The sequence below is a fragment of the Bison bison genome, unplaced genomic scaffold, assembly GCF_000754665.1.
Source record: "Bison bison bison isolate TAMUID 2011002044 unplaced genomic scaffold, Bison_UMD1.0 scf7180017864108, whole genome shotgun sequence".
NCBI classification, from domain to species: Eukaryota; Metazoa; Chordata; class Mammalia; order Artiodactyla; family Bovidae; genus Bison; species Bison bison.
In genome coordinates, this window is record NW_011494680.1 from 3,094,034 (window position 1) to 3,111,804 (window position 17,771).

Here is a 17,771-nt window from a genome sequence, read left to right on the forward strand (position 1 = left end):
CTGCATTAAAGAAGTGACAACTCTCAATTGCTGCGTGCAATGGAGGCCTGGCATTGCGTTGGCTCCCAGCCCCCAGAACACTTGCATTTTCTGGCAATGGACGGTACATGGGCATCAGGGGAAACCGAAGGCTTCGTGCAAAAATGTTCTCGCGGAGCCCTCTAAGCGCTCTGCAGTGTGGTTGCTCTGATTGCCTGTCAGGAGCATAATTTTCATTAAATATTAAGGAGCTGTTTGTTAAAATAATGTCGTCATGGTAACCATGTGGGGTGGGGGGAGGGTGCTGGGATAGCCTGGTGCTGCCCCGAATTGTAGCATGCAAGTCAAGTGCTCGGTGCTATTTAATGAGCTCCTCTGGGCGCTTCCCCGTGACAGTGAATTTGGGGGACCTGGGGCCTTGAGGTTTGCCCCACTGGCACTGTCAAAGATGTGGGCACTCCTGAGTCCCTGGTGCCGTGTGTGCTTGACGCATGGATAGACGGATGCATGGGTGATGGACAGATGGACGATGGAGAGATGGATGCTGGCAATGAAATTTTACATGTTTGAGTCTGAGCCATTCCTCACAGTTTCTCTTTTGCAGGGGAAAGGAATTTTGCGGGGGAACTGGGAGAAAGAGGTAAATGGTGGCGTGGTCAAAGGCATGGTCAAAGTTGATTCTGCCTGAAAGAAGAGGTGATGGTGGCAACAGGGAGGCAGGGCAGAGTGCAGACCCAGACTGCCTGGGTTCAAATCCCTGTTCCTCTCCTGTGTTATCACAAGCCGGTGACCTGGTCCTCCAAGCAGCTTCTGATTTCCCCACACATCACAGGCGTTCACAGAGTGTGTCCCTCAGAGCACTGTAGAGGGTCTGATTTCAGGCCACGAGGCTCTTACCACAGCGCTCGCCCACAGTAAATGCTCAATAAATCCTGGCCACCGCCACCTCTGCTGTTACTACCAGCACTACTGCTGCCACAGTGGTTACGAGAGGACCTCCTCTCCGACTGAAGGGCTCACGGTCTAAAGGTCTAAGGGGCCCCGAGCAGCCAGTGCAGACCAGGGCTGCGTGGCTCGCCAACCCTTGTGATTTCTGAGGTCAGCAAACTTTTCCTGGAAAGGGACAGAGAGTAAATATTTTAGGCCTGGTAGGTCACATGCAGTCTCCGTCACATTTTTTTTTTTAAAACAATTCTTTAAAAATATAAAGCCATTCTTAGCTCACAGGCTGCTCAGAGAGAGTCATGGTTGGCTCGTCCCTGCCATGCTGCCTTATGGGGAAGTAGAGGAAAAAAGAAAAGTACAGGGAGATGTAGATATGGGATTTTCTCCCCCCACTAAAAGTAGGTGGAACCTACGTGTAGAAAAGGAAAACTGGGGTCCAGGAATTTGTCTTAGTTTAAAAAACAAAAATAAAACCAGCCACCCATTCACTGTAGTCTTGCAATGCTCATTTCATTGTCCAGGACAGGAAGGCAGAGGGAAGCGGAGAGAGCTGGTCAAGGTCATATCACTAGTCAGGGACAGAACTGGGGCATAAACCCAGGGGATCTGGCACCAGACAACCTCCCCACCACCTCATCTGTCTTGACTACTGTAGGAAAGTATCTCTATTTTCCATTATTCTAAGAATCCCAACATCCTCCATGAGTTAACTTCCTGGTGAAGAGCTGGACTTTGGGGTCCAAGTCCAGCCTCAACTCTGTGGTTACTGTATCCATGACCTTGGAAATGAATAACGTTTCAGTGCCTCAGTTTCCTCAATGGTAAGATGGAGAGACCTGCTATAACCCCTCTCTGGGGATTTATGAGGATGAGATGAATTAAAGGCATGTAATGGACTTCTTGGGCTTCCCAGGTGGCTCAGAGGTAAAAAAAAAAAACTGCCTGCCAATGCAGATCCCTGGGTCCATCCCTGGGTTGGGAAGATCCCTGGAGAAAGAAATGGCAACCCACTCCAGTATTTCTACCTGGGAAATCCCATGGACAGAGGAGCCTGGTGGGCTACAGTCCATGGGTTGCAAGAGAATCAGACATGGCTTAGCGACTAAACTACTACAATAAGGGACTTCTTAACTAAGTGTTGGATCAAGGTTAGAACTGATGATGGTAACAATCACTGAGGCAGGCAGAATAATAGCCCCCAAAGATGCCTTTGCCCTGAACCCTGGAACCCTGAATATGTTACCTTAAATGGCAAAGAGGACTTAAGGTAGCGGATGGAATTAAGACTGAGAATCAGCTGACCTCAGAACAGATGATGCTGAGTTATCTGTGCAGGCACGAGGTAATCACAAGAGTTAAGTCAGAGATGGGATGGAGAAGAAGAAGAGCTGGTGCCAGAGAGACATGCCATGAGAAGACTGCCCACTCCTGGCCTGCAGGCGGAAGGGGCCACAAGCTAAGGAATTCAGGAAGCTCCTAGAAGCTGGAAATGCAAAGAAACAGGTTTTCCCTTGACTCCGGATAGTAATGCAATCTGTTGGCACTTTGATTTTAGCTCACTGAGATGCGTTTCACACTTCTGACCTCCTAAACTGTAAAATAATAAATGTGTGTGATTGAAGCCACTAAGGGGTGTGTGGCAGCAGCAATAGGGAGAGGAAATGAACCATTTTCCCATACACGAGAGGCCTCCAAAGTTGGGAGGGCCACCAGAAGTGAGGATGGCATCCCACACAGGCTGGGGGAGGCAGGGCCTCCTTGGCACGGTCCCTCTACTGGGGCTCAGCCAGCCCCCTTCAGCTTAGGGACGGACATGTGGCCTGACCTTCTCAAGGCCGGAGTATTTGCTAGAATGACGATGACAGACGCAAGGCCCTCTTTCTGTGGGGGCTGCTGAGAGAAGGGGCTAGGTCGGTGGGGGAAACATGCTCACATAGAAGAAAGCCGGGGGAGGAGATGGAGCAAAAAACCGCACACCGCCGACACTGTTTAGCTCCAGCTGGGCTCAAAGCCAGACCAGCTCAGACTTTTCAATTATACGGGCTGCTTTTCGTTTTGCACTTACGTCAATACGAATTAGATCTCTATTTTGTAACTAAAAGTCTGACTAATAGAATCCAATATCCATTTCAGTACCGTTTCCTACCAGTTTCAGGTGTCACCCCCTCCTTGGCTGACACTTTGGGCTCCGGAGAACCTGGAGTGGAGTTTAGGGCTGGGCACCTAGGGTGAAGATTTAGGTGGACGGTACAGGGAGGGTGGGCTGCCATTTCTCACTTCTCTCCTCACCACTCCTGTTTAGCTCAGAGATGTTGAGTCTACTGCTATAATGGAGGGAGTAAAGACCCCTCATGCGTGCATGCTAAGTCGCTTCAGTAGTGTCTGACTCTTTGTGACCCCCATGGACTGTAGCCACCAGGCTCCTCAGTCCATGGGATTCTCTAGGCAAGAATACTGGAGCTGGTTGCCATGCCCTCCTCCAGGGGATCTTCCCAACTCAGGGATCGAACCTGTCTCTCTTAAGTCTCCTGCATTGGCAGGTGGGTTCTTTACCACTAGCGTCACTGGGAAGCCCCCAAAGACCCCTCAACCAGCTACTGAATGGGAGTGTGGTTTGAACTTGCATCTGGATCTGCAGGCGAACCAACTGCCTACGGTGGAGTCTTCTTCACATCTAGTCCATTAGGGTTGAGCGGCTTTCATGTTGATGTTATGTGGGACACTTGTGACTTGGTTCCCTGATTGAGCTGTTTCTTCTGGTTTTGCCTCTTACATGTTGACCACGTTCCAGGGTTCTGTCCTCTGGCTCTGAGCTGTCCCCAGGAACGTGTAGTCCCCCATGGCCTCTCCATCTCCTCCATCAGCTGCCTGTCCATCCTTGTTGCATTCCAACAGGCCTGAGGGATGTGGCATATGTCTTTGGGTAATGGCGACACTGGCCCAAGTTGATTTTTCACAGGGCAGCAAGGGTGGGGTGGGGGCTAAACGGCAGTTGGGGAAGGTGATATTTGAAAAACACTTAGGTCAGGGACTTTCCTGGTGATCCAGTGGCTAAGACTTCATGCTCCTCCCAATGCAGGGGGCCTGGATTCAATCCCTCGTCGGGGAACTAGATCCCACATGCTGCAACCAAGTTTGTATGCCACAGCTACAGTTCCCAATGGCTGCAACTAAAACCCTGCACAGCCAAACAGACAAGTAAAAATAAACATTAAAAGAAAAGCACCTAGGTCACGTTCATCTTTTCCTCCCCCAAGAACATACTGGCCAGGCTGATAAGATAATCACTGACCTATATACGTATGACTCTTATTAAATTAATCCAACCCGACCCGAGCTTGCTTCTGGGTTCCAGGCTCATGGTGGACGCTTCCACTAGGATGATGCTATGAACACTAATCCTAGGATTACTATCAATACTAATACTAATGTAATTCCAGGGCACATTTATTGAGCAATCTGTCTGTGCCAGGCATAGTCCTTAACACTTTACATGTACTGATCAAAGCAGCTCTCTTGGGCAGCTAATAATTGCATGATCCCCATTATACAGATGAAGAAACTGAGGCTTGGGAAAGTTATACGACCCCTTAGGATTTGAATGCAAGCCATGTGGACTCCCGAGATCACCTGTTCAACCAGACCCTGAGCGTCCCACAGGTGTGCCCAGTGCTATGTTCCCAGCACCTTCTGCCACATCCACTTCTTTTTCTCTGTTTGCTCCCTGGTTAACAGGATCATTCTTTTAGATTTCCAAGCTGGGAGTCTGGGGCTTGCTCTTGACCCCTCCTGCCTCACTTTCCATGTTCAAGTCCCAGTGATGCTTTCTCTGAATTGGTACTCTGCAGACACACCCTTACTCGCCCCTGCTGTGACTGCCTCTGTTTGGGTGGCCACGTCCTGTCTCTAGGGGACATCTTTCTGCAGCTGCCTCTGGCCTCCTGCCTCGTCTTTGATCTCTTACTCGCAGCAGCCCACCCTCCGCACTGTGACCACTTCAGGTTTCTGAACCCAAGGCGGCATCACTTGGTTTAAAACTCCCAAGACCTGCTTATTACTTCCTGCCAACAGTCCACACCTCAGCGCGGCATTCGAGAACATCCCGCGCTTGCCCCTCTCAGCTGCCGCGTGCTCCCCCACCAGGCTCTCCCAGCTCCAGCACTGCCAGCCTTCGACACCCTCTACATGTCTCCCTCCCCTCGGCACCTCTGCCCAGGTGGCCCCTCCCTCAGGGTCCAGGTGAAAGCCTCCCTGAACCCACAGGCAGAACGAGGGACTTCATTTCTGTGGGTAGGAAGCTGACCGTCTTGGTGTCAGTCGGTGATCACACAACAGACTTCTGCATGTAGTTACCTACTGGTTTTGTTTTACTAACACTTTTACTCAGTGCCAGGCATTGTTCTATACATGTTTCATAAATTCCGTAGTCATCATTGCTACCCTACCTGGTGGTCCATTTTACAGATGAGGAAACTGAGGCACAGAGAAGTTAAATAACTTGGTCAAGATCACAAGGCTAGCAAAGGTACAAGTTGGGATTCTAACCAAGCCAATCTGGCACCAGAGTGTGTGGTCTTAAGCACTCTGCGGTGCTGCCTCACCAGTACCCTCTGTGGGAGCCCAGAGAGGGGACACAGGCCTCAGGGGGATGCTGCAGCACCTGCTGGGTCTGGAGTGATATGCCTGGCCAGGCCTCTAGAGGCGAGGCTACGACCTTTAACCCTAAGGTCCTGCCTGGTCCACAGCACCATCAGCTCCATCTAAAGGAGTATCTAGGAGTCTGAGGCCAGACAAGGATGAAGGGAGGGTATGGAGGACAGGGTCCCCAGAGCAGGGAGTGGAGCCTCAGTGGAAAGAACGGGAGGGCAAGCCGGGCCCCACTCCCTGCATCCCTGCCTGTGGGACAGTAGGGTGACCCCTGGCTATGCCTTCTCTGGGGGTGGGACAGCTCTTCAGGCAACAGAGAAGCTGTTCTGTGATAGGCCCCGGAGAGAGGACCGAAGAGACGCATGACGTTATCCGGCCCAGAACAGGCCAGAGGCTGGAGAAGACTGGGGACTGATGCTCAGCATGGCCAGAGTAACAGGTGTGTGCCTGCCTGCTGCCCCCTTAGAACTCGGCTCTGGGCTAACCACCGGGGGTCCTAATGGGCTCACTTGGGATTCCAGGCCTTCCCCACCCCGACCATGGCTTCTGTGATCAGAGGCGAACAGCTCCTCCAGCTGTGTGTGGGTTCCAATTCCCCCCGCTTCATATGGATTTAACTGGTCTTGATTTTTTTTTTAAAGTATAAACTGAATCTTTCTCTTGAAGAATCTCAGAAACTAGGCTGAAAGAGGAGTTCCAGTTCCAACTTCTTCCCCATTTTGAGCAAGTAAAGCCCATCCGTTAGACGCACTCCCACTCAAATTCAGTGGGTTCCAACTTGCTCTTCTCCCCCTTGGCTGTCCGGACTCTCCCTATAGTGGGTGAATTTGGGGGGTGATGCTTGCTGAGCTTAGGGGAGGACACGGTCTAGTCACAATGGCCTTCAGTCCCTTCTAGAGACACTTGTTACCAAGGCATTTCTGTGCATGCCTGTCAGACCCTTGGGGCATCAGCTACTCCCTGCAAGACTGAGAGTAGAGTAACTCAAGTTGAAAGTTTACATGGACCGCTCCTAGGGGAGAATCATCAGCAATGAAAAAAGAGCCTCTGAAAAACTAACAGGAGTCATTTGAGAAGTTATGATACTATTAAGACAATCTGTAACCTCATTTTTCTCGAATGCATGACAAGGAGAAAGCTCTGCTTTCAGGTAATTATGGAGGTAGAGTTTAGGGTGGTGGGGGCAGAGAGAAATAGCATCTTTTGACCATAGTTTGTGAGCAAGGTCTTCGGTTGGGTCTCTTCCACATTTTATCTCAATTACCCTCCTGCAGAGCCCTGTGAGGTATATTAATTCCCCATTTTACAGATCAGGAAACTCAGAAGAAACGTAGTTCTGAACCGGTTGGTCTCATCTTCTGCATATAATTTTGGAAAAATAGCCTTTTCCCAGCTAGTGCAGTGACACCTCTCTAATTCAGATCCCCTGGCAATTTGAAACAGAAGCAAAACTGCCCATGGAGTGATTTTCTACTTCAAAAGAGCACTGCTTCATTGAGTTTCATTGGTATTGATCTAAAGCTCACAGAGTAAGTGCCCTAGAAGTGTTACAGGTCAGGTGTGCTTGGCCATATGGTCAGACCTGCAAGCACAGACCACCACCACCCTGGCCTCTGCACCTGTCAGCTGGGCTGAGCTGACTCTGCAACTGAAAGATAATAAAGCTCACCTGCAGGCAATAGGCACCCTCAGATGACGACTTTTTCAATCACTTGGGTTGTCCCTAAAGTGGTCCAGATTAATGAGGTTTTGCTGTGCTTTGTCCCCCTGATGTAAAACCACGATGTGCAGAAGCAGGCAGGGGCCTCGGAAATCATTTTTTCTGAAATGCCAAAAGGTGGCACGTGGGCTATGTCCTCCTTACTGCTCCCCAGCAGACATCACTAATCCATTGCACACCCTCTTTCCTGGGTATGCCTCAGAGTCCTTCTCCATGCAGTGCCCTTGGCAGCCATGACCAATTGATCAGAATTGGCAGGAGATGAGATCTACTTGTCACCCCTGACCTAGCCCAGTCACCTCATCTGAAAAGAGGTGGAACAGAAGCTAAGAGAGGCCAATGGCTGATGGCACCAGGAATCGGGACCTCCTCTCTCTGATGGTTTGTGTTTGAAGCTGCCTCCTGCCTCATCCCTGTTCCCTTCCCACTAAAGGTAGAACTGAAGCTGGGCTCACTTGGTGGATGTTAGGGGGTGCACAGGGAGAAGGAGACGGACATGAGTGACAGTTTTTAGGACCTTGCAGGTACAGGGGCTGTGCTTATGCCGTAAACAATTTTGGTTTAAACTACCAAAGCAGAGAGATCACTTTGCTGACAAAGGTCCATATAATCAAAGTCAAAGCTATGGTTGTTTCCAGTAGTCATGTACAGGTATGAGAGTTGGACCATAAAGAAGGTGGAGTGTTGAAGAATTGATGCTTTTGAACTGTGGTGCTGGAGAAGACTCTTGACAGTTCCTTGAACAGCAAGGAGATCAAACCAGTCAATCCTAAAGGAAATCGACCCTGAATATTTACTGAAAGGACTGATGCTGAAGCTCCAATACTTTGTCCACCTGAGACGAAGAGCTGACTCATTGGAAAAGACCCTGAGGCTGGGAAAGACTGAGGGCAAGCGGAGAAGGGGGCCACAAAGGATAAGATGGATGGCATCACTGACTCAGTGGACATGGAACAAACTCCGGGAGATAGTGAAGGACAGGGAAGCCTGGCATGTTGCAGTCCGTGGGGTCACAAAGAGTCAGACACGACTTAGCAACTGAACAACAACCATCTTATTATCCAGCTAGGATCACAGGGTGATGAAGCAGGAGAGAAAAAAGGTAGGTCCCCAGGCAAGCCCATTCCAGAGTTCCATGTCCACCACCAATGTAAGAAAGGTGACCCCAACAAATTTTCAGGCAAGTGCCATTTTTATTTGCAATATGCTACAAATCCTGGGATGGTGGATGATGCCTTCTGCATAGTGAAGCATCGCTTGGACAATCTATCTTCCAGTTGAGGAGATAGCCAAGGCTCCCTGGAGAACGGCTGGGAAATCAACGCTCATTGACAGTGAGGCTCCAGAGGACACTACCCAAGCGCAAGTCTCAAATGATTTCCCATTGGTACCAGCAGACTCTCTCTTGTACCTGAGCTTTTCACTTCCGCAAGGGAAGGTGGGTCACGTTGGTTTCTCATTTACTGGGAAAAGGAGAGGTCCTGAGAAGTCCAACCACTCTCCATGAGGCACCCTAGCAGGTAATAAAGAGCTTAGTGGCCTCTGCCTTTGGACTGGTGCCAGGACCACCGCAGAGAGAGCAGGGAAGATGGAGCTGCCCTTGACCGCCTTCTTGCTGCATTTCTGCTGTGGAGTGAGCCTGGGGGGAGTGATTGCTTCTCGCATCCCCCCCCTGCAACTAAGCCAGGGCTTCTGACTCCTGGCCCAGTGCTCTGTCCTCTCGCCTCTGCTGCTATTTCCTGTCCCAACACTGAACCTTAATCGGGATCACATCCTACTTCCAGAACAAGAATAAGAGCTAATACTTATTGGGCATTAACAGTATACTGGCAGGGGACCAAGCAGCTTTCCATGAATCAGTTTATTGACTCCTCCCAGCAGCCCTCTTACATAGTAGGTACTGCATGGTGCCCATTTTGCAGATGGGAAGACTGAGGCACAGACAGATTGGCAACTTCTGTCTATGAGGCCCCATGGCTAGTGGAAGAAACAGGATTTGAACCTGAGCTGTCTGATCTTAACCACAGACACAGCCTCCGGAACTCTCTATCACTTTCCCTATAATCATTCAACAGTCACTTCCTGAGCACATCTCAGGTCCTTTGAATCAAGAACACAGTCTCTGTCCTCAAAGCCCAACTTGTGCCTCAAGACTTGCAAGGAAGCACCAAGTTACAGCTTAAGCTGCTGTTTAGCCCCCTCCCCTTCCTCTCCCACAGCCCCGCTACACAGCACTCAGAACACAGCTAACACACAGCTTCTGCACATGGACTGTCAAACTTGATTCTCATCCAGGCTGTCAGTTTCTTGAAAAAGAACCACATCTCTGGCCTCCCACAGTGCCCTGCCCTCGGTGCACATTTACTGCGGCAGCTGACCCAGGCCCGGGGGAAGAGGACCCGGTGACAAAGGACAAAGGAGGCCCCTGTGCTCCTTACTCAGACCTTCAGACCCTCTTCTTTGCGATGGGTGTCTTTCCTGAGCAATTTCTCCACCTGCGGCGTCTAGGGTGCGATTCTTTTCATGCTCGTCAGGCCAGGTTTTGGTCACTGGACAATGCGATGCTGGAGGACCGCAGTTCCCTTGGGGAAGCCATGCTCACTGTCCTCTCACAGCCTGGGGACTCGGGGAACCCAGCACAGCAATCCCACCATGCCTTTCCTTCTGGTCTGTGTGGTCTGGACCCTGGGCAAGTCTCTCGATGGCATGATGCGCTGGCAACTCTTTTCTTTGGTGGTCTTGTGACAGGAGCGAGCTCTCTAGAGCCTCTGATCAGAGTTCCGATCATGCCTGGAGAGTTGCCCACCCTTCACACAGATCAGGTGTTTGGGGCCACACGTGTGACGTGTGGCGAGCTCAGGTACACCTGGCCCATGGACAATAGGTCTGGGGAGAGACCGTCTCATCCAGCAACTTCCAGGCTGTTTTAAAGCAGGACGTGTGTGTGTGCTAAATCACTTCAGTCGTGTCTGACTCTTTTTGACCCCATGGACTGCAGCCCGGCAGGCTCCTCTGTCCATAGGCTTCTCCAGGCAAGAATAATGGAGTGGGTTGCTGTGCCCTCCTCCAGGGAATCTTCCCAACCCAGGGATCAAACCGGTGTCTCCTACATCTCCTAAATTGGCTGGCGGGGTCTTTACCCCTAGCGCCACCTGGGAAGCCCTTAAAGCAGGAGTCTGCCCCATAAAACAGACAGTGCTGAGGGAATGCACGTGTGAGCTTACAAAGTCCCGTCGTTCATTCTCCCTAAACCTTCCCCTCATCCTCCTGCCCCTCCAGGATTCTTGATCATCACGGAACAATTTGTAAAACACTGCCCTGTCAGAACCCCTCCCCACTTCAACATTTCCCATCCTTGCTTCTCCAACCTGTGCTTGGATTCTGCCAACAACAGGGAACTCACTACTTCTAACAGATGTCGATTTTTACCACTGCTGACCTCATTAGGAATTTCTCCTTAGGCTGAGTCACTAGCTGCCCACCTGCCTCTTGCCAGTGACAGCCGTTCAAAGGAGCAAAGGTGGCTTTCTCGCCTCCGTTTACTCATGTCTCCTCGGGGCTATGGTTTACAAACTGGTGTGAACCGCAGAGTTCCCTCTGTGTTCTAAGAATGCGTCCCTAACCCTGGTTACAATGTTCGTGAGAATGATCCCCAGCCCATACCCCCCGGAGGGTGAGCCTGAGATGCTGGCATCTGAGCAGAGAGAGGTCAGCACAGCCACCTGCGGGCTCCAGTTTGCGTCTGGCGAGGGGTGGGCAGGGACCCAGCCAATTAAGGGACCCACCGTTGGGTTCTCTGCACCACGCTGTTTCCAGGTGCATCTCGACAAAAACAACTTCAGAGGTGCAAAAGTTCAGCTGCCCCCTGGACGGGCTTCGGACCCCGCTTCCCCTGCCCGCCTCCCTTCCATCCCCCTTCCCTTCCTGAAATCCAGTGGAGGCCCCGACCTTCGCCAAACACACGGTCACTCACCAGTTCCCGTGTTGCTTACATCCTGGGAATCTTTTTACTTCGACTCCAGAGCAGTCAGTGCGTCAAGACCTACAGAGAAGAAATAATCAATATTAAAAGCAGGGCAAGGTGAACGGGGGTATCAACTCCCATTTCTAGAAGGTCTGAGGCCCTGGGATCCTGGGATGGAGATGGGGAGGAGAAAGGAAATGGTCAAGGCCTAGCCACTCGTTAAACTGACCTCAAGAATCTTGGGGCTTTGTGGTGATGCTGAGAAAAAGAAAAAAAAAAAAAAGACCCTCACACTCTTGGGTGAGTCAGCAGCTTTCTGAGAAGCAGGCCTTTTAGGAGAGTGAAACTAAAAGCAAGATGTGCTGGGTGGGGCTGGGGACGCGTCTCCTGAACCCCCACTCCGAGTTGCCTTCAGTCCCTGGTGTCGGTTCCTTGGCAGCAACAGAGGTTCACAGTTGGTGAGGGTGGAGAAGGAAAGCTTTGCCTACAGGCCTCAAGTCCAAAAGATACGGCAGTCCTGGAAACAAAAGCCCTCCATGTGGATTTCCGCCCAGGGAGACTCCTGCTGGGCAGAGCCCTGTGTGCTTTGAAAATTCCTCAGGAGAGCGAAGAAGCGTTCATTCCCAGCGTGGCAAGTCGAGGCCTGAGCTCTAGAGGTTTCTGCAGCCGGCCGAGGCCCACCTGCAGCGCACACGTGCGCGTGGCGAGCCTGCCTATGAGCCGCGGCTGGGACCACGCTTCTCCTCACTCCCCACGCCCTGCCCGCCTTTACAGCCAAGCTTGTTTTTTCTTGTTGCCCTTGGAATTCTGAGGGGAGCAGAGGTTTCTCTATTCATCTCTCCCTGTTCTCAAAGGGGCACCCCTTGGGGAAAAAAAATCTTTATGGCCATACCACTAAGTGCTATCGCTATGGCAGGTACTTCAAACGTGGATCCATATGTCAGAGGTGAAACTGCATCACCTGGGAACTTGTTGGACCCTAAGCATCAGAGCCTGCTTTTTAACAAGCTCCTCAGGTGATTCCCAGGCACATTAAAGTCTGCAAAGCATGCATTTCTAATCCCCTTCATCAGGGAAGGAAGGAAGGAAGTCAGGAAGTCGTAGCCCATTCCCCAGGGGAAGAGACAGGTTCAAGTAACCACAACTTGGCTATCAGGATTTTAATGATGCTGAGTGGTAAAGCTCATCCAAACCTGAGTTCATGTGATTCCGGAATCAAGTGTTCCTTTCCTCTGTGCTATTCGGGGAAGCAAAATGAGCGGGTGATGGGACAGGCAGGCCTGGCTTGGTGGGAGGGGCCGGGGCAGAGCAGTGGGCCAGGGATCGGCAGATGACTTCAGGCCTGGAGAAGGAGGCTGACGGGTGAGCGCTCAGTGAGGGAGGCATTGGGTGGCGAGGGAGGCCGGGGTCCCCTCCTCCTCACTGTCGTCAGAGGCCAGCAACATTTCCCAAAGGTCATCCCAACTTCTGCATTGAATCCCAGTGATTAATTTACTCTGATCCCAGTGTAGCTGGATTTGCCCTCTGCCCTTAGAACTGAGCATCCGGCAGGAGAAGGCACCCCAGGAGGCAAGCTGACCTGAGTAGCCCGGCAGGAAGGACAATACTCTGTAAAGCCCCTTACAGTTTAGAAAGAACTTTCCATCCACTAGGAGCTCATCTGCTCTTTCAAAGGACTCGGGGATGTCACTGGTGCTATTCTGCAGTTGAGGAAACTGAGGCACAGAGAGGTTAAGTGATTTTCCTGAGGTCACACAGCTTTTGGGCAGGATGGGGTTGAGGTCCTCAGAATCCAAGTCCAGAGGTGTGAGCTCAGCTGCTTCTGATGGGGAAAGGGATCACATCATGGGTTTATGGTACCCTAGGGCTTCCCTGATAGCTCAGTTGGTAAAGAATTCGCCTGCAATGCAGGAGACCTCAGTTCAATTCCTGGGTTGGGAAGATCTTCTGGAGAAAAGATAGGCTACCCACTCCACTATTCTTGGGCTTCCCTTGTGGCTCAGCTGGTAAAGAATCCACCTGCAGTGCGGGAGACCTGGGTTCGATCCCTGAGTTGGGAAGATCCCCTAGAGAAGGAAAAGGCTACCCACTGCAATATTCTGGCCTGGAGAATTCCATGGACTATATAGTCCATGGGGTCGCAAAGAGTCAGACACGACAGAATGACTTTCACTTTCATTAGTGCCTAGGGGGCTTCCCTGGTGGCTCAGATAAAGAATTTGGCTGCAATGTAGGAGACCTGGGTTTGATCCCTGGGTTGGGGAGATTCCCTGGAGATGGGAATGGCAACCACTCCAGTATTCTTGCCTGGAGAATTCTGTGGACAGAGAAGCCTGGCGGGCTACAGTCCATGGGGTCACAAAGAGTCGGACGTGACTAACACTTTCACTTGGGTTAGTGTGCCCCAACTCCATCTTGCCTTACTCTCTGCTCACAGAATGGGTTTACTGAACAGACTTGTGGACCAAGAAGAAAACAGTCCACAACCCTCAGAGGGTGTGTGACTGGTAGGTTCCTTGATGTAAACTGGCCAGCAGGCATCCTTCCGTTATGTAACATTTGTTCTGCTGAACGTGCTTCCACAAGGAGGTTCAGTGCACACAAGGCATACAGGCGAATGACGTCAACAAAACCTGGACGTCGCGCTGGTTCATAGGCAAATGTTCCTGGCACGTTAATACTTTGCACCACCAAGTGAGGGTGGCTGGATGCAAGGCACACACCGCTGAGCAGAGCAAGCCACAGGGGTCCGCCCTCCCAGCTCCTCCTTGGGGCTCCGGTGGCCACATGCTCTGTCTGAGGTGCTCGTGTGGCTCAGTTTGCCCTGGTCTTTGTGCAAAGGCTGGGGGCTCAAGAGACCACCCATCCTTGCCACACTCCAGCAGGGCCTGAAAGTGCTCTGCCCCAGGAACTTGGGATGAAGACATCTGCCCACTTCTGCCTCTATACCTAAGCAGCCTCAACCCTTCGCTAGCCCCTTCCATCAAGTCCCCCACCCCGGCCCTGTCTTTTAAAACAATATTGATTGGCCTATAGTCACTCAGGCCCTATAGTTATTGTATTTATTCTAATTCAGAACTTACGCCCTTTGAACTCAACTGGTATCGTCACTTGGATTGTGCTTCATTACAGAGTCATATGAATTGTGAATACTCTGCTTCAGCCCAATTATCCCCCAAATGCTGTGATTTTTGAATTTATCAGAATGCAGGGTTTTATAGGCACACATATAACATTTTAGACCAGAAATGCCTGCATAATAGAAGTTATATTTTAGGTGCTAATATCTGTGTATAACAAACATGTAGTATGTATTTTGTAGTTCAGTTGCTCAGTCGTGAATGACTCTTTGCGACCCCTTGGACTGCAATAGTTTTTAAATATTACCATGTTAAGACCCTGATACTAGGAAAGACTGAAGGCAAAAGGAAAAGGGGGCAGCAGAGAATGAGATAGAGAAGGCAATGGCACCCCACTCCAGTACTCTTGCTGGCAAATCCCATGGATGGAGGAGCCTGGTAGGCTGCAGTCCATGGGGTCGCTAGGAGTCGGACACGACTGAGCGACTTCCCTTTCACTTTTCACTTTCATGCATTGGAGAAGGAAATGGCAACCCACTCCAGTGTTCTTGCCTGGAGAATCCCAGAGATGGCGGAGCCTGGTGGGCTGCTGTCTATGGGGTTGCACAGAGTCGGACATGACTGAAACGACTTAGCAGCAGCAGCAGCAGCAGCAGCAGAGGATGAAATGGTTAGACGGCATCACCAGCTCAATGGACATGAGTCTGAGCAAATTCCGGGAGATAGTGGAGGACAGGGTAGCCTGGCGCATTGCACTCCATGGGGTCACAAAGAGTTGGACACGACTTAGCGACTGAACAACAACAACAAACCATTATTAAACATTGAATATATTAAATATCTGATGAGCAATCATTTATTGAGGTATCCACACACTGAGTAATCACATATCCTGATTCTATGCTAGGTAGTAGACAGACATAAATAAGATCCAATCCTTACCCTCAGGAAAGCCACAGTATAAAAAAGGAGAAAGATATATAATAGACTGAAGGTGAGGAAGACCAATGTATATAGAGGTGGTATAGGTGGGAGCAGCTAACGGATACCCTCATTTGTCTCAGGATAAAGACCACACTTCTCACCCCAGGGCCTCTGACCCTGCGAGGTCTGGCCAATGCTCATCACTCTGCCTTCCCCTTGCCCCACTGTGTTACGGGCTCCCGATGCCCAAGCTTTTTGAACCCACTGGATTCCATGCAGCCATGTGGCTACCTTATCTTACACCCTGTCTAGTCAATGCTCTGTCCTCCCACTTCCCCAAATTAACTCTGAATTACCCTGCAGGACCGAGGAAGGTAATGCATACAAAGCATTCAGAATCATGTAAGTGCTAGATATAGTATGCACGTACACAGAACAGTCTGTTAGCTACTATTATTATTGGTGATACTTATTATTATCCCCAACTGACTAGGTGCTTCTTCCTGGGCACAGAGGTGTGGAGTGGGGCTTGGCTGGAGCTGCAAACAGCGAATTCTTCTTGGAGCTGGGGAGTCTCAATGAATCAGTTCCATTTTCCCATTTAGCCTTTTCTTTTTTTTTCCCACTTTTTTTGGACATGCATGTAGGATCTTAGTACCCTGGCCAGGGATCAAACCCGTGCCCCCCTGCAGTGGAGGCACAGGACCATGAATGAAGTCCCTCCCCTTGAACTCAGCACTGGGGCATCACCCACTAGACACCTGATCCTTCCTAACCAGTGTGGGGGTGAGGGCACTGGTCTGGGAAATGACACATCTGAGTCTGGTCTTGGTTCTCTCACACACTTGTGTTGTGATCTGATGCCGAGTCCTGCCCTCCCTGGGACCTTACTTTCCTCACCAGCCAAGTAGAGCTCTGAACAGAACCTGCCTCCTTGCTGCACGGGGGATTCAGTGCCGTGGTGCCCACAGCAGTTCCTGAACATGGAAATGACGCTCGTGTTGTGAGCAGCAGCATAAATGAAGGAAAAGGCTTTTCACTGTCCTTCAAGCTCTCCCTGTGTACACATTTCCAGTCTTTCTGGCTCAGCACACCTCTCCCCAGGAAATGATCACAAGGCACAAAATCCCAATGAGGAAAAATCTGCCCATAGGATTTTCCCTACAGGTCCCTCCTATCCCCTCCTGGCCTAGTTTAAACCCACTGGATGGCTGGACAACTGCAGGGGAAAAAGAGGAACAGTGCTTTAACCATTCAGAGAAGAAGAAAAACACCCAGGGTTACTCCCTGTCTCGCAGTTTATTCCAGTCCACTTTTTCACTCGGCAAACATTTAGCAGATGAGTAAGAAATTCCGGGTCTAGTAAACAGGTCATGATGTCCTGGGGTGATGGCCTCATATTGAGGAGAGGATGAAGAACCCATGGAGGACAGTACTGGGGATCAGCAGGTTTGGGTTGGGGCTACTGTGCTCACATGAGACAGGAAGGTCAAGTTCAAAGAAGGTGACAAGTTACAGGCCACTTCTGTGCAGCCATGATTCTGTAGGCCGGCAGTGTGGTCTTAAGTTGCCTGTCTTTGCACCAGGAAATGTTCCACTTTAGAAACCAACAACACCTTTAATTCATAAGAGAGATCAGTGAAGGACGAGCACAAAAGTCACCACTTCCTGAGTGCTTGCTCTGAGAGGCGCACTGAGTGGGTCTTCCATGGCTTCTCTGTCTTCATCACAGCAACTCTGAGGAGCAAGTACTCAATACCCACTTTGCAGACAACAAGTCTGAATCTTAGGGTGATCACACGTATCACCCTGAGAGAAAACATCCAGTGACAGGCTTGAACTCAGGCCTGATTGAACGGTCTTTCTATTCCCCACCACTCCCTAGGTTGCCCCTTAGACTTTGACTCCATGGCTGGAGCTGCTGGCAAACTGGGCCATCTCTTCCACCAAAACCAACCTACTCTTCCACGAAGACCTGATGGCCCCACTCGAGACTATAGAGGAGGCTGAGTTCACAACCTCCCCGGGGTGTGCAGGTGCAACTTGAAGCATCGAACATTGACAAGAACACTGAATGCTACTCTAGAATTGGTCTGTGTTTGTTCCCAAATATTTCTCCTGAAAATTGTCAAATACAATCAACACTCCAAGAAGATGTGCCCAGCACTGGGCAGGGCAGTGTTTAATTTGCTCACTGCTGTCTCTTCAGAGAAGAAACAGGCGATGGCACCCCACTCCAGTACTCTTGCCTGGAAAATCCCATGGACAGAGGAGCCTGGTGGGCTGCAGTCCATGGGGTCGCGAAGAGTCGGACACGACTGAGCAACTTCACTTTCACTTTTCACTTTCATGCATTGGAGAAGGAAATGGCAACCCACTCCAGTGTTCTTGCCTGGAGAATCTCAGGGACGGGGGCGCCTGGTGGGCTGCCGTCTATGGGGTCACACAGAGTTGGACATGACTGAAGCGACTTAGCAGCTGTCTCTCCATTCCTTCAGCAATCTTTTTTAAA

At 50.6% G+C, this 17,771-nt stretch overlaps 1 protein-coding gene across 5 annotated transcripts in view; it reads right to left on the reverse strand.

The window, feature by feature from the left end:
- ZHX2 (zinc fingers and homeoboxes 2) overlaps positions 1-17,771 on the reverse strand; it is a 161,432-nt gene that overhangs the window by 85,744 nt on the left and 57,917 nt on the right. For 3 of the 5 annotated variants that reach the window (XM_010838925.1, XM_010838924.1, XM_010838928.1), the window contains exon 2: positions 11,265-11,333. The gene's annotated coding sequence lies outside the window, so the exon portion shown is untranslated. Of the gene's footprint in view, positions 1-11,264; positions 11,334-11,484; positions 11,521-11,547; positions 13,182-17,771 lie in introns of those variants that run through there. The other 2 variants (XM_010838929.1, XM_010838927.1) reach the window with 2 other exon arrangements.